Source organism: Micrasema longulum, unplaced genomic scaffold (genome assembly GCF_059751315.1).
Source record: "Micrasema longulum isolate JH-2025_06_02 unplaced genomic scaffold, ASM5975131v1 h1tg000084l, whole genome shotgun sequence".
NCBI lineage: Eukaryota > Metazoa > Arthropoda > Insecta > Trichoptera > Brachycentridae > Micrasema > Micrasema longulum.
The window spans coordinates 580,316-596,697 of NW_028277290.1; positions in this window are offsets into that span (position 1 = coordinate 580,316).

Sequence of the window (16,382 nt, forward strand, 5' to 3'; positions counted from 1 at the left end):
ATTACCCACTCAAAGTTATAAAACTAGATTATCACAATCAATTCACTAGGTACATCCAATTTTTAAATTTAGGTTAAAAGTTTGTATAACTGGTTAACATATAATATGTCTTTATATAGATCTGTAGTGATTAAAAAATATTATCAATGGAAATATTTTTTAATTGGTCCAGCCCGTTTCGAGAACGTTTCGTTAGCTCGGTTGAATTATTGATCAGCATTAAAAAAACAACCTGATATATTATCGGTAATGAGTTACAAAGTTACCTGGCTGAGAAGCAAATGCGCTTGCCATCTGATCTCATCAGTAAAATAATGACTGAAAACCGACTAACAATTATAGCTAAATTGTGAACTAATACGTAATTATAATATTAATTTCGCATCGAACAAGTGCTGATACGAGACCAATTATTGAGTATTTTTTCTATGTAACAAATTATCCAAGATTCAAAATTCACTGCAATTATATTATAACCCTTCTTAACGTCGTGTAAAAGTTCTGCTACAAACCATTTCAGGGCTTAAAAAATCCGAAATAAACTCCAAGATTCATTTTAAATCAATGTTATACCAAAGGTACGAATCATTCGGTGCAATTAGAGTACATTTTCTCATAAACAGATGGTTACATGATGATGTTAGTTGCTAGAAAATTTATTTGAGATTCTAACAGGGACGCGTATTTGAAATATTTCAAAGATCGAAAAAAATATTTGTACGTACTAACTATTTAGCACATATTTTGAACTTTGTTAAAAATAGCTAAACTTAAAAAAAACAGTTTATACTTCATTGATACAGATATCTCATACCCCAATTTTCTACCTTTTTTTCTTATTTTAGAATGAAAATTTTGAAAGAAAAAAATGCGTTTCATTATTTGCAGAAAGTTGTCAAAAGAAATGTTTATTTTTTTTATTTAAAGAAGTTGAGTTGTAAAATGTTTAAAACATGAAATTGAACCTTTTGAAAATTTTCGGTTGCATAATATACTTATAATGTGTTAATTGTTTAATCAATTCAGGTTGAACATATCTTTAATTTAGTGGGGCTCAAATATTGGGGCATATTGTGCTAGAAAATATTCATGGATAAAATGGCTCGTAATGCCGCTGTTGCATTCCATCAGTAACACTATCAAAAGTCCTACTCCTTAGAATCCATGAGTAGGATCCTCTTGGGCCCCGCGAGCCCTGGGCAATCAGTACCATAGCAGATAAAGATAGGATGAATGGCGAGTGTATGTTGCCATAAAACGGGACCCCTCCAACAAAGGGTAGGTATCCCTGACAGAAAATTTTACAGAAGAAGGCAACGGAAAACTACGCCGGCCAACTTCCAAGAGCTAACTTCCAAGTGGTCATTAACGTCAGGAGGACCTGACATGACACGTGAAGTAAAAGAAATGCCTTTTAGTCGACCTAGAGCCAGTTGCACCAAAAAAGTGACATTAAAAAAAGTTAAATATTTTGGCTATTAAGGCTTTTAACTTTAGATTTTAGATTATACGATTTTAAGTTTGTGTAAGTTATGGTTCTTTTGGCACAATCGCGTGGTACCGAAATACAAATATAATAAGATTTTAAAACAATATAATGTTATAACAACAACTTAAACAAACAATATACATATCACACCTCGAGAATAACAGTGGTACATCTAAAAAAACTCATTTATGCCGGGGAACAGTTACATATAAACCCGCGCTATCAATAAACTAACATCTAACATTCAACATTCACCCGCAAAAACAAAGGCACAACTGTAAGTTCACTCACTTGTGCCATCGCATTGATGTAGTTTTAAATATTTTCAGGAATAAAAATCGTATTATGATCATTGTGCCACTATTATTTCATAAATTTTAGTAAAATAGATATAAATTATCATTTATATTTTTAGTTTTAAAGGCACATAAACATGTTTAAGAATCGTGTCGTTAATGACGCGGATAGGAAATATATTATATTCCTTATAAAAATTCTAATACCGAGCTTATACTATGGAATAACTAACTTTTTCGTATACCCGGTATAACTATTTATACCCGGTATACATAAATGTTTATTTAAAAAATATTTACAACCTAGAATAACTATACTAAGCGTATCCCATTTTTTATATTTTAGTGCCTTATTTTTACATACATTTATGAACAAGCTGCGTGCAAAAATGGTGTAACTCATACTTATGAGTTACTTGTATAATTATAATTTATTGATAGTCCTTATCTCTCAGAGCGCATTTTAATCAATTGTCCCGTTAAGTCAACCAGACAGATTCAATTTTTTTATGATCCATTGCCCAAAAAAAAAAAGTTCAAATCTCAGTTATCTATCGTAGCTGCGCTTAATTTAACTGATTTTATCCCCATTTAGATATTTTTGATACTAAATTTTGTGACCACAAAAAAAACTTTTTGAAAAACTCTTAAATAAAATATTTGTAAGGGTGCAATTAATTTATGAGTCTTTTAATGTCTTTAAGTTTTCATCGTAAGTAAATTTCGAATTGGTCAACTTTATCCTTCTTCTCCACAGCCTCCCTCTTTTGACGCATCCTCTCCCCATTGTGTAACATGTTCTATCATTATACTATATGCGAATAATTTTAATTGGACATGTGTACTATTTTTAACATTTTATTATGTTTTATTTAACATCTGTTGTTTATCCTAATAAAAATAAAATAAAAATTCATTTTGGTGGCAAAATAAAACAAACCTAACAAATTAATAATGTCGAGCATTATATTAACGAAATCCAAGTTGTTCAAAACCGAAAATGATATTTATTAATTATATTATTCGACTCTTCCGATTTATTATTCTTAAAATTTCTTCCGAAATTCTGTGAATAAACATTATGATGTAGGCGTCGACGTCGTGAGACATTTGAGAAAAAAATATTCATCGTAAAATTGAATAAAAACAATAATTCGCATCCCCGATGCACACTGTCGTAAGTCTAAATTTGTCTATTCTGAATTATGAATGTAGTTAACCCATATTATTTTGTCTTTCTTAGGAGATCAATCACGTATCTCTTTGATATTTTTTGAGCGAGATATACCACAAACTTCAGTATTCTTTTAAATCAATTCGGTTTTTATGATGCTACAGTGTTTTTCTCATATTTTAACAGTCAAATGAAAAAATATCACAAAAAATACTGGTCATTATAATGGCAACATACATTAAGATAAAAGAGCATCAACAATCTTTCAAATGTTTTTGCTCTCCAGCGAAGTGGTTGATTTAGACATATCATAGTGTACTTTCAGGGGTGTCAATTCTTAGATATAACACTACACACAAATGAACACTGGTCATACATACCGAAATGACATAAACAGACTACAACGACAACAAAATAAAATATTGAAACTATTATATTATATGACCTCCCTTACTAACACCAACCTCAGAACTCGTAAACTAAACAGTTAAATATTAATGAACTTTTTCATCTAGAATCCTTTAAATTTATTCATTAGTAAGCCACTAACATTATTGAAGACAGAGATTTTTTTATTATTATTAATGACAAATAAAAATACAATATTACAACTAAATACATTTTTTAAACATTAATACATATATTTACAATAACGTTTCCAATTACGTAAAAGAAATAAACAATTCTTGTGTGCATAATGGGGAGTGACGTCTTACAATAGTTTATTTTATTTTAATTAATAATATTTTTAGAATAACATAAATAAATTACAAAAAAATATAAATGATGTTTTCAATCGGTGTTACAAAAAAAAAGAATTATAAATGTAATTTTTCACTTCTTTCTAAAATATATTGTATTCTTGACTGTACTTTTTATTATATTTGTTCATTTCATTGAAGAAAAATATTCCTCTGTAAGTACGAGTATAATGATGTTGTGCAGTAGTTGTCTAGGTCGCGTACTTACGTTTTGAGACCTAAAAATACTACTATTTATTTTATCTTTATGTATTTGAAGCAAACAATTATTTTTATATGGCAATTTTATATCTAAAACCTTATTTTTTTAAATAATTGAACAGTGGGAAAGGTAGACGATTTTTTCAAAATAACTTTCATAACTAATTTTTGTATTTTTTCAACCGGTAAAGATCTAAATAATTTTTTTTTTTAATGAACATGGACATAATACAAGATAAATCAGGGAATAAAATTATACAATAAACTACCAGACAAAACTAAACAAAAGACTCAGACAAACTTTTCAAGAGATGTAAAAAATATTATTATCAACAACAGAGTATGAATAAAAAATTACATATTATTTTTGTAAAATGAATGTAATAATCCGTAAAGGTTAATAAACTAATTTTCAAATAAAAATTAAAAATATAATTCAAATATAACTGACGAATGTTTAGACAATTGGATATAAATAGTTTTATTTTATAATTTTAAATGTGCATTCAATCCTTTGCACTTGTTTTCGGTAATACGATAGAAACAGACTAAAGAAAATATTGTTCATTTGATCATTTATTATTTTTCTATGATAAATTATCACTTTTTAAAATATATAAGAATTCTAAAATGCCTATTTTTATTTTAACGTGTAGAACCTTTAACCCCGTGTCTTTATTAAAATTGTTATTATTATTATGTAAATTATATAATACCCTGAAGGGGAATTGTAGCTCAGAAACCGGTCGGTAGTAAAATAAAAAGTGGTTGAAAACAACGTGCTTTTATTTATATTTTAGTGAAATAAAGAACAGTTCACGGGTTCATGAAATTAAAAGACATAAAACTTTATTGCTCAAGACTGGAATTGATTTGTGTTTATTAAATTGTTTTCTTTCGTATAATTTATAGAAGTGTGTCAAATGACAAGACGAAGAGAAATTATTGTATCCAGTTATTCAAATTGTGCCATAGTTTTTTTCAATACTGTCGTAACAATAGAACTCCTAAATTCCGTTATCCGCTAAATAAATTATGCAAATTTATTAAATATAATTTGTGTCTTTGTCGAATGGTGCAAAAAAGACGAAAAATGTTAGTAATATTTTAGCTCACTCTTATTATTTCGAATTAATTCATCCATTTTTTAGTTAAAAGGGTGTCGTTTTGATATAAATTATATGAATAATAATAATACCACTCGATTTCCTTTTACCCAAGAGTAGCCATCGCACACAGAACTGTATTCTTTATACGCCCGGACAGAATATAGTGCCCATCATTACTTTAGTTCAAACTAAATTCAAAGCTTTCTAAAATCTCGGGCATTGAGTTTTGAGGACCTCCCAACTTGTAACAGATTGTTCCATTGACTGGCACCGTACATAGTACGGCCTACCTTTTAACTTACTGACCTAGTATGCTCTTGACAAACATCTCACTGTATGACTGTATACATCGTACTGTATTCTCGTACAATGTGAATTGATACAATGCCTTGTTTCTCGCTATGTGAGCAAAGTGGTAGATAATTGAACTATTTCAATTTCGCCGCGCTGTCATTACTCAAATGCAAATTGCGCATAATGCATAATATAACATATAGAGATTCATATTTTTTATTTATCATCAGTTTTAGCTTTCATTATCCACGGCTTATGGCTGCTCTAAAATTTGATGCCAGTAAGATTAAGGATAGTAATATATAACTAAGAAGTCAAAAGGTTAAAAATTGTTCAGATCTTCGATTAGGATGCCTTGCTTTTTTACTGATTAGTCATTTTATTATTTTATCTACCTACATGCTCGTGTTTTCAGTGTAATAGTAATAATCAGTACAGATGCTTACAAAAAGGTTTTTATAATTTTTAGTTGGTATATATGTTTCGTTGGTCAATATATATATATGTACTTATATAATAAAATATACTCTTTGAATGACAGATCTTCAGTATTACATTTCGATCGCTAATGAACTTAATGTTTTATGTGGATATTTTATTTATTTGAATATTTTGTATGATACTGGTAGCATTATTTTGAATGAAAGATTCACCCACATTTATTTTTAATCGCTCACTAACTTAACTTAATTTTTGTGTGGATATTTAATACATCTGACTATTTTGTGTGGTTCTGGTAGCATTATTTTGAATGAAAGATTCACCCACATTTCTGTTTAATCTCTCACTTACCTAACATAATTTTTGTGTGGACATTTAATACATCTGACTATTTTGTGTGGTTCTGGTAGCATATTCTTGAATAACAGATTATTTCTTAAAATATTTCAATAGCTTACCCACCTTTTGTTTGTGTAGTACTAACCTATCAGCAATAAAAAATAATGATAAAACTTCATGAAAAAAAAAAATATTTTGTTGAGTTTTTTTTTCATATTTATTTGAACTCAATAATTATTACAATTTCATGTGTGGCATGGGTATTATATTTTCATCGTGTGTTATTATTCGTGATATTTCCAGTAAGTAAGCATCCAGCATTTGTGAAATGTAGTCATCGTATCCTACATTTTTCAATATCACATCATTAATCTTATGGTTTTGATTAATTGATCGCTTTAGTCATCCTTACTTTAGTTGAATTCCTCCATCAAATCAAACCGTTTAATTTACGTATGTTCATATCCACACATTCGGAAGCTATTGCTAAGAAAGTTTATAGAGACATCTAGTCGCGAGAATCGCATTTTAAATATTAAAAACTTTTTTAATAAATTTTATTTAGGTCTATCTTCAATTTGCACATACAACTAATTTGTTTCAATCCAGTCTACTCCGGGAACGAAAATACCGATAGGATTTTTTTTCATCACCGCAATGATAGTTCTGCTTACCGAGTATGTTTATTCTATTGAGTATTTTTAAAATATCAAAAACCTACACAATGCACACAACTATTTTCATTTGTTCCAATTTGTGTAAACCGTTTAGAATTTGACATAGAAAACACAAAAACAAATCAAATTATACATTTACCTGTATATCGTAAAGACACCTACGTTAATCTCTATCGCACTAAATTCCTGAATAGTTACATACATTATTCCTACACACATCCTAAATGATAATGCAGTTTTATTTAGTCATTGTAACCAAATGTAGCTGTTAGCCAACGGTTTAGCTAACATAACGGGCATACTTTTAAACTATTCATCACTTACGGATTCGGCTAAACACACGTACAAAAGCTCATTTAAAAATGTATAAAAACACAGTTTAGATTTTTATCTCTTCCTTGTATAAGTGTGTTATATACGGCACTGAATTCGACTCATGTGTTGTTAAAGGGCGTTTTTTTTATAAGTTAATACCACAAACAGTAATACTAGAAATGTAAATAACACAAATCTGCTGAATCTAATTGAAAAATAAAACGAAGTAGCAGGCAACTATGTTCCATGCTAGGAATATAGCCCTTCGGGCTTCATGTATTCGGCCCTCCGGGACTTGTTTTACGGTCTACGGGCCTCAGTTGATCGGCCTCGGGCCTCGGTTGGTTAGGATCTTGAGCACCTTTAAATATCGCCCCTTTGGGAATCACAAAATTATTTTTAGTTCAGAGCATATTATGTATGATAAAGAAAAATTTGTTTTCAGAGTAACTACTAAACCCACGCAAAATTTACAGATATAATATATTAAATATCTGCACAAACAGTTTGATTAGTAAGTGATTAACATTGAACATCGAAGAATCTGCAATTTAAAATAATGACAGTCAACTATCGCTGACTATCATATGCTAGTTAATTCGGCCTCTCGGGCCTCATACAATTAGCCCTGCGGGCCTTAGTGAGCCTTAGTAGTGTTCCAAAGGCCTTGGCTAATTAAGATATCGGATGTACTGTAATAGTTATCCATAATACAAAAAATCCATATTTATGAATCACTTTGTAAAACGCTCTTAAGGGGTTACATTTTGAAAATGGCGCTACATACGTTATTATATTATATATTAATAATATTGATAAAAGACATGTAGGGCCTTAATTATAGACCAAGTATAAAATTATGCCTAGTCGTAGTGGTAGAATAAGGATGGTACAGTAACAATTCTTAAACCTCGCATAAAATTATACTTATAGAGCCGTGATAGCGACCATAGTTACTTCTTTCTTATACCTGGGTCCAACGTTTTAAACCGCTGGAATAAACCCACAATTTGTCATCTGTTAAATGTTTTTTTTTGTAAAATGTATTGTATTTATATAATATTTAAACAATTTATGAAACATGCTTTTTTCCAGAGATTGCAAGTAAAATATCGTTCATTAGTGTAAAAATGATCATCGAATTTTAACAACGATCCTTGTTTTGCTTTGCATTTATACATTAAAAACTAATTGTAATACATATTTCAATTTAAACAATTTTAGGTATGTAATTTATTGTTTTTATGATCAATGTCGAAGCTAATTCATTAGCTAAGTCATTTTTTTTTACAGCTTGTTCTCTAATAAAAAACTTCGAGGGTAAAATACCACAGTTACCAAATAATACATCGATAAATTTATATCGTTTTCGATTTTGGTCGACTTAGATTACGCACGCAGCCTGTTCATAGATGTTCGCAAAAATTATGCATGGTTAAAAAATAAATGATTGAATAAGCTTAGAAATAAATAACCAATTGAAAGTTTAGATGTTAAATTTTATGACTAAAATGGTGCTATATAAGTTATCCATAAAAAAGGCTTAGTATTGTTTACATCATTGGGGATATTTCCTTTCCTCATACACATTGTTTCCGTAAGACTGAGAGAGACGGTGTTATACCGAATGATTTAGGCCGTCGGCGTCGGATAATTTCGCCCCAAGCTTTAGACGACGAATTTTAACATGTAAAAATGAATCCAATTTACTCAGAGAATAGAATTCGAATTCCTATCCACTAATTAAGTCGATTGTTCAACATAGCACGGCATCATAAAGAACACCAGGCGGACTAATTATTAATTATTTTATTTATTAATAGGCAGGTAAACATACGGACCAGTACACCATGAGGCCATTAATCTCCACTCGATTTATTTTAGTAAAATCATAACCTGCGGGTACACACTAAATAAATAAAACAACAAAAAATAAAAATAATAAGTATCCTCTCACCTTTATTTTACCGGACCAAGTGGATTGGCGCGATTCGTGTGATAAGGGCGCGTACATGACAGACGCAATAAATCGTTTTTAGAGTAATAATAATATATATATTCAACTGAAAAAGATGCAATTAAAATTATTTCCAACTGAGATTTTTATTGGATAGGAGACTTTTTCGGGGTAATATTTTAATATTTAAATTCTCAACTTTATTCAAGACTAACAGCACACAGCGTTTATCACTCATTGGTTTCTGAAAGACTGAAAATTTAAGAAAATTCATCACTTTTAATTCATTAAATTTTCACTATCCATAGTTGTTCCATATTTACATATATTAATTATAAATTGTATTTAACTTTATATGCAGGTACCTATTTTATTTAGAACACGAAACATGCATTATTTAAAACTTTGATTGTATGTGCGTGTACCTTAAATACATACATTGATATTGCATGATGTAAGTTAAGTGTATTGATCGGAAATTATCAAACTCGTCTACCTATATATAAAAATACAAAATAAATACAAACATAATAAAGTTACCTGTCTAAAAACTTTTCAAAGATGTTGTCAACGATGTTTTTTAAATATAGGTAGATATACTATTATTAAATATTGTGTACTATGTAAACCCAGTAGTGTAAAAGTCCGTAACTCAGAGGTGTTGTTAGTTCGATTCACGATTTTTAACCATAATTAATTTTACAATGAGGAACTTCAGCTCTACGGGAATTTTTCGAAATGAAAGCATCCAATTGTACTGCAAAATTTCTTGAAAATGTATGAAAAAAATTTTTATATATATTTGAATAAAAACGAACTACTTTGAACTACGTCGCTGGCTCATATGAATCGACTAATCAAAAGATGGTTGTGAAAAATTTCCGGTTTACTTACCGTCAACGGACCAATCGGCAGAACTGACCGAGAAGAGGCGGAAAAGAACTTAAGACGTCACACGCTGAGTAATTTCAGAAACACAAAACTATAAAAAATAATAGCGCTGATAATACTATTTGTAATTAATTTATTTTATATTGGTTTAGTTTAATAGTCAATGAACAAATAAACAAAATAAAAAAAACCACTAAACTTCCTAATTTTAACGCTTGGGTTTTCATTGAAGTCACCACTTTATGTAAATGAACCACTTAGCCAAGTCAAAATAACTTATTGATCTATCAAGTTTTTTTTACAGCGAAAAAATGCGTCTTAGTAATGGGTTAGAAAATAATAATTTGTTTTTCAATACAGAAAATAAATATTCAGAACATTTTTTGACAATTTTGTTCAGTTCATATCTCTCAGCATATTGATAATGAAAATGGGGTTACTTTCATAGAAAAATTATCAGTTTAAAACTTCTGTAGAACAAAATATATTTTAGTAACCATCGCAAAGTGATAAATAGCACATTACAATATTGTAATTATTCACGAGGTCTTTGGGTCGATTCTCAGCTGGATAATATAATTGGTGGGTAAAAAAACAACTGAAAAATTACAGTGAAATCTATCAAAAATGAAAACATTGATTTTTTAATTTGTTGGAACAGAGTGGATAAATATTGTGAGAAGGGAATATGGAAGTCTAGGCATTAACAGGGTTTTTGACCTGTCCTTGGCTGATTTAAATGGCCACTTTACACTCTGTGTATCATTCGCTTTCTCTCTCTGTTGACTTTTTTTAGTGTCTTTTTTGCTTTGCAAAAGTCATTATTTAAATCTATTTTATCATAGCAACATTAACACAGTGAAAAAAAGGGTTTACTTGTTTAAGTTTACGAAGTAATATTTTTTTTGTCTTTTTATTATAGAAATAAACGATTAGTGATACTTAAATCAACACATTTAAGATAACCAGTAACCGGTTTCATCGCTTTAGAAACATCTTCGAGACTGGTGTTTATTATAAAATTAAATGTATTTATATACGAAAAAAATATGTAAATTTAAAAAAATTATATTTTGTATTGTAAACGCCCAGAGGGCGTTTACAATACAAATTTTACAAATAATAATAGGTTGCAGTTGTGCCTTTTATACAATGGTTAAAAAGTAATGTAAATAAAGATATGTTTGAAAAGATACAATAGTAGTAATTAAAAAGTGTGCAATTTATTAATCAATATTTTTATAGGAAAATTGAAGACATTTTTAGAATAAATTATTTTTTATATGTCATATTAAAATGTTAATAATATTATCTCAGCATCAAATGTGTGTTTTTATACAATGTATGAATTTGATTTTGTCAAAGGGCCTTTTTTATTTTGTAAGTTATCTTGTCAATTAACATTTTTTTACGATTTATTATTTTTTATAGGGAAAACTGTGAAATAAATAAATAAATAAAACATGTATTTTAATTCAATTCAAATAACTTAAAACAAATTTTAAATCCGTGGTTTGGTACAAAATAAGTTTAACTTCTACATGTCGAGATTACTCATGTCTGATTATTATTTTTACTATGCGCATATTATCTTTTATATATGTATTGCATCTTGTATATATACAAATGTTTAGTATGTAATCAACAGTAAAAAACAGATTAATAAATATCGTTTATAAATGGCGGCTGATTTAAAATTCGTTTATAAAATTATATTTAAAATAATTATTAATTTTGTATGTTAGTGTCCATTTATGGACTAGAACTGGAGTAATAAAATGAATTTGTGCGTCGTTTGATGAATATGTATTAATAGGTCTATGTATTACATACATACATACATACACACACCTATACAAGTAATGCCGTTAGGGGACCGCCATACGTGATTGGTTTTCGATGGTGCAGGGGTAATGAACATTATATTTTAATTAAAAAATATATATATATTACTATGATGCATCTGGGCGGGTAATGTCTAATCAATTTAATTGTCAGTGAAGAATTCATTTCTCTCTTTTTCTCCATCCAATGAAGTGCGTATTATATTACTTCTGGATTACCTTCTTTTATCACGAATGTGCTAAGGCTACCAGATTACAGAAAGCTCCTTCCGGCAACTTTTCTCGTTCGGCGACGAGCAATTTTTCCGTGTATGTGGGCACCGCCAAGGGACTTATGTCCTCAAATGCGATGTGGCTGGCACCGGAAGCGTAAGACTGATCACCTTACGTTCCGTATAACATTAGTGATTTATACCAATCCGCCTCTATGAGAATTTAAAACAACAACCGCATTTAGGCGTGATTAAGAACCTCAGAGTAAGTGAGGGACACTATACACCACATGCTTATAGAGTCGCCCATACGGACAAAAACCATTCTTTATCACGAAGTTAACTACAGTTTACAGTAAAACAGCGGGCCGCGGGTACTCAGGTCAAGAAACGCAAGCGCAAACCGAAACCGTCCGTTACACGTTTGTCGTTAAACCAAAAATTTGGAACGCTATTTTGTTCTATGCAATAGAGCGAAAGGGCATCTCTCTCATTTATAAGCAGGAGCAAATTATTACTCTGAGAAAAGGACGAATATTTTTCCCTATGTCCGCGTAGCCCATGGCCGCGGCCGTTGTGTCGCGAAGGTCAGTTTACTGAATTGCTTCGTAATTATTTTCCATAAATTTTATCCGATAGTTTCGTACCTCTGGTTCCTATTTCTACATGTTCACCTGACAGAGTATTGGCTCAATAATATTATGCTCAACCTGCTATCGCATGCTGTATGATGCAACAGTTCAATGGTTCTAATACCATTAGATACCTCAACTATTTCAAAATATTCCTCATATTTTCGACGTGAAGCACGTACCGGAAGCTTCAACATTACATTTTGTTCTCTTTGGTTTTTTTCTCACTACACGAAAGGAAGAACTGATATATGAATCATACAATATTAAATAATCTCGCGAACATCCTTAATTACGTGCACAAAAAACACTAATTTATAATCAACTCGCTTCCTCGATTCTAGAACAGAAAATGAATGGTTTATCAATTTCATGATCTAATAATTGATGTATTATGCGTAAGTGTTATTGAATTTATTCGCTAACAATCATGTTTTGTTTGTATTCCCTTATTTTTATTAGTCAGTACTCATTCTCTCGATGGCGTCATATACGTCAGACATTATATTACAATATTTTGAGCTTGTCCAAATGTCTGTTAACAAAATACTGGATTCCACCCACTAGGGGGTTATTACGACTAACAAGTAACAAAAGACGGGATGATATTTCAGAAATGGAAATTTTGAAGTCTAGGCATTTACAAGGCTAATGATCTGTCATCTGTCATTAACTTAAACCGCTCAACGCGGATTTTCTAGCGAGTAGGGATGAGTTCACAGGCATCAGTCGTAATAATAAAATTAATTAATTAATTTTATCAATACGTAATACTATTTTTTTAATCTGTAGTATTGTATGTGATGACATTTTTGGTAGATAACATACATGTTACTTACATTTTTTGTATTACCTTTGTTTTTCCACGACGATTAGATAATGAGTATTTCTTAGCGTAAGGTAGTTAGGTAACATTTTCCACACTTAAAGGTGCATAGAACACACCGATTACAAGGTAACATGAAGGCATCAGGCATGATTATCAGTCTTAAGCTGAAACAATTTAATTAAGAAATGTCTACTTTGCGCTTTTTCAATCGGTGGCTGTTTATGGCATAATTGGCTGGGGAGGTTGCTCGACAGTTGTCATGAATCAAGACGCAAAAACTTATTCTTAGAGTTATCTCCGACCTACCCATCTGAACCATTATTTCAATTGTTAAAAGTTCTTGATATTCGTCAAATCTATATCAAAAATGTATTGACAGTTTTCTGGTCAGGCGACTACGGAAGGAGGTCCCAACAGAATGCCCGTACGAGGTTTTCGTGTAACCTAAACTACTTAATACCGAGAACGCGTACGATGTTTGCTCGGAGACACTTTTCATATATAGCTCCAAGAGTGTTCAACGTCTTGGATGAACATATTAAGTTCTCCAAAACAACGTCTATATTTAAGATGATGATCCATAACTGGATTGTATCGAGGGGTAGAGACCACTGTATGAGATTGCTTCGGGAATAAATGCATAACATCGCTGCTGTTTTCATTATTATCCATATACGTATATCGTATATGTGTATGTCATCACTGTCATACGTATTATAATATAACTTTTGATTCCATTTTCGACATGTATTATAATTTTTATTATTTTTATTTTTCTATTATTATTTTGTATATTTTGTATATTGTTTTGATTATTTTGCATATTGTTTTGATTACCTGTATATTGTTTTAATATGTTCAACATTTTTTTAATTATTTATTTATTATTTATAAATTTATTGCAAAAAAAATAATATACATACTTAATAACAGGGAATCTTTATAAAACCAATTAATGTAAAATGAAAACGGAGAGTTCTCTGTTTATGATAGTCTCCATCTAACATAACACAGCCTGTTCTAAGATGGAGATTTTTTTATCTTTAGAGCGTAAGTAGTCCTATACTAATAAAACAATAACATAAAAAAGAAAAACTAAAACTGTTTTATTATAAATGCCTAGCTAATCAAATGTAAGAAATTAAAAATCATTATTATACAAATATAAAGTATATATATGTGCCAAGAATACATGTTACTTAAACATAAATAATATAATATAATATATAATAAAACAAATATAAAGCAATGAAATACATAAAAATATAAATAATATGTGTACCAATTATATAAAGTACTACGTTTATTGATTTACATATATTTTTCAAAAAAAATCTCTCGCTACACTATTTATATGTGCAGTTATTTTTATTTTAAAATTTGTTTTACATTTTGAGTCTTTTATATTTGGCAATAAATCATTAAATATTTTTGGAGCAATTACATTGTACTGCTTTTTACCAAAGGCGATTGATACAAATGGGACAATACAGTTAATTTGTGTTTCTGAACGAGTGTTTATATTCTGTTGGGTTCTTTTGACCTCACTTAATTTATCGTAAAATTTAAGTAGTAGGCACCTTACAAACAATTGTCTTACATCCAATATCTTTAACTCAGCGAATAGATCTTCCGTCGAATACCTCAAGGGTTTTTTGAGAATGATCTTCATGATCCATTTTTGTGCTATTTTTTCTGGTTCAAGGATTGAACGAGAGCAACCTCCCCAAGCTAAATTGCAATATGATAGTTTGCTTTGGCAAAAAGCAAAGTAAATTTGTCTCATAAGTTGAGCATTCAAAATATTTCTTAGGCTTTTATAAATGTATGCTGATTTCCGTATTTGCTTGGATATTTCTATAATTTGATCTTTCCAGCTAAGTTTAAAATCTATTATGACCCCTTAGTATTCTACTGAATTTGCTTGTTCTAAATTTTCACATTTGCACAAAGTATTGGGTATGCACGAATGAATCTTGAGTGAAAAATTTTCAGGTTCTGTTTTTTTTTGTGATACTGAAACAGATGAATTTGGTTTTTTTAATATTTAAGGTGAGTAAATTATTGTCTGACCAATCTTTTACGCGTCGCATACCTTTTTCACATTTTTGTTTTACTTTCATCCTTGATGCTTGGGTATGTCCAAATTCTTGCAGACTGGCTGGATTTCCTCCCTAGGGAATTATTCATATTCAAATTTATTTCAACAGAGAGAGAAAACATTTTTGAGAAGGAAATATGGAAGTCTAGGCATTTACAGGGCTTATGACCTGTCATTGGCTGGTTTAAGTGGCCACTTTACACACTGTGTAACATTCACATATTAAAGTATTTCAAATTATTATAAGTATTCATATAAAGTTACTCTGACTGTCAAAACTAGGATAAGAACCCTCTTCTTAGAGAATCAAAAATGTATTAACTTTACTAGCTAAAAAAACTGTAAGACTAATAATCAAAAACAGTATTTTTATAAAAAAGTGCTTACATGATAAAAATAATATATTCACTAAAATTAACAATTTAAACGAGAAAAAAAATATTTTAAAACTTTGTTTTTTTTAAAACGTATTAATATTGTAATAATGTGTATATTTTTTTAATAAAGACTCGTTGACGTGTTGGCCATCTATCAGCCATCCAATAATTACACTGAGGAACGCAATCAGTAACGTCTTTTGATTTTATATTTTTTACCCTGAATAAGAGTATTGTCTGTACCAAATAAGTTTTTTTTTTCATGTTTTTTTTCCATTCCAATATGTTCATTGATTTGAAGATTTGATGTACAGTATTATTAAATTTATCCTAATAATGTGTAATATCTACCACTTGGCTGATTTTGTAAATATACAACTCAATTGAAACTCGATTTTATTTTGAAACTGCCTGGGGCATTATTATGTCATTATTTTTATTAA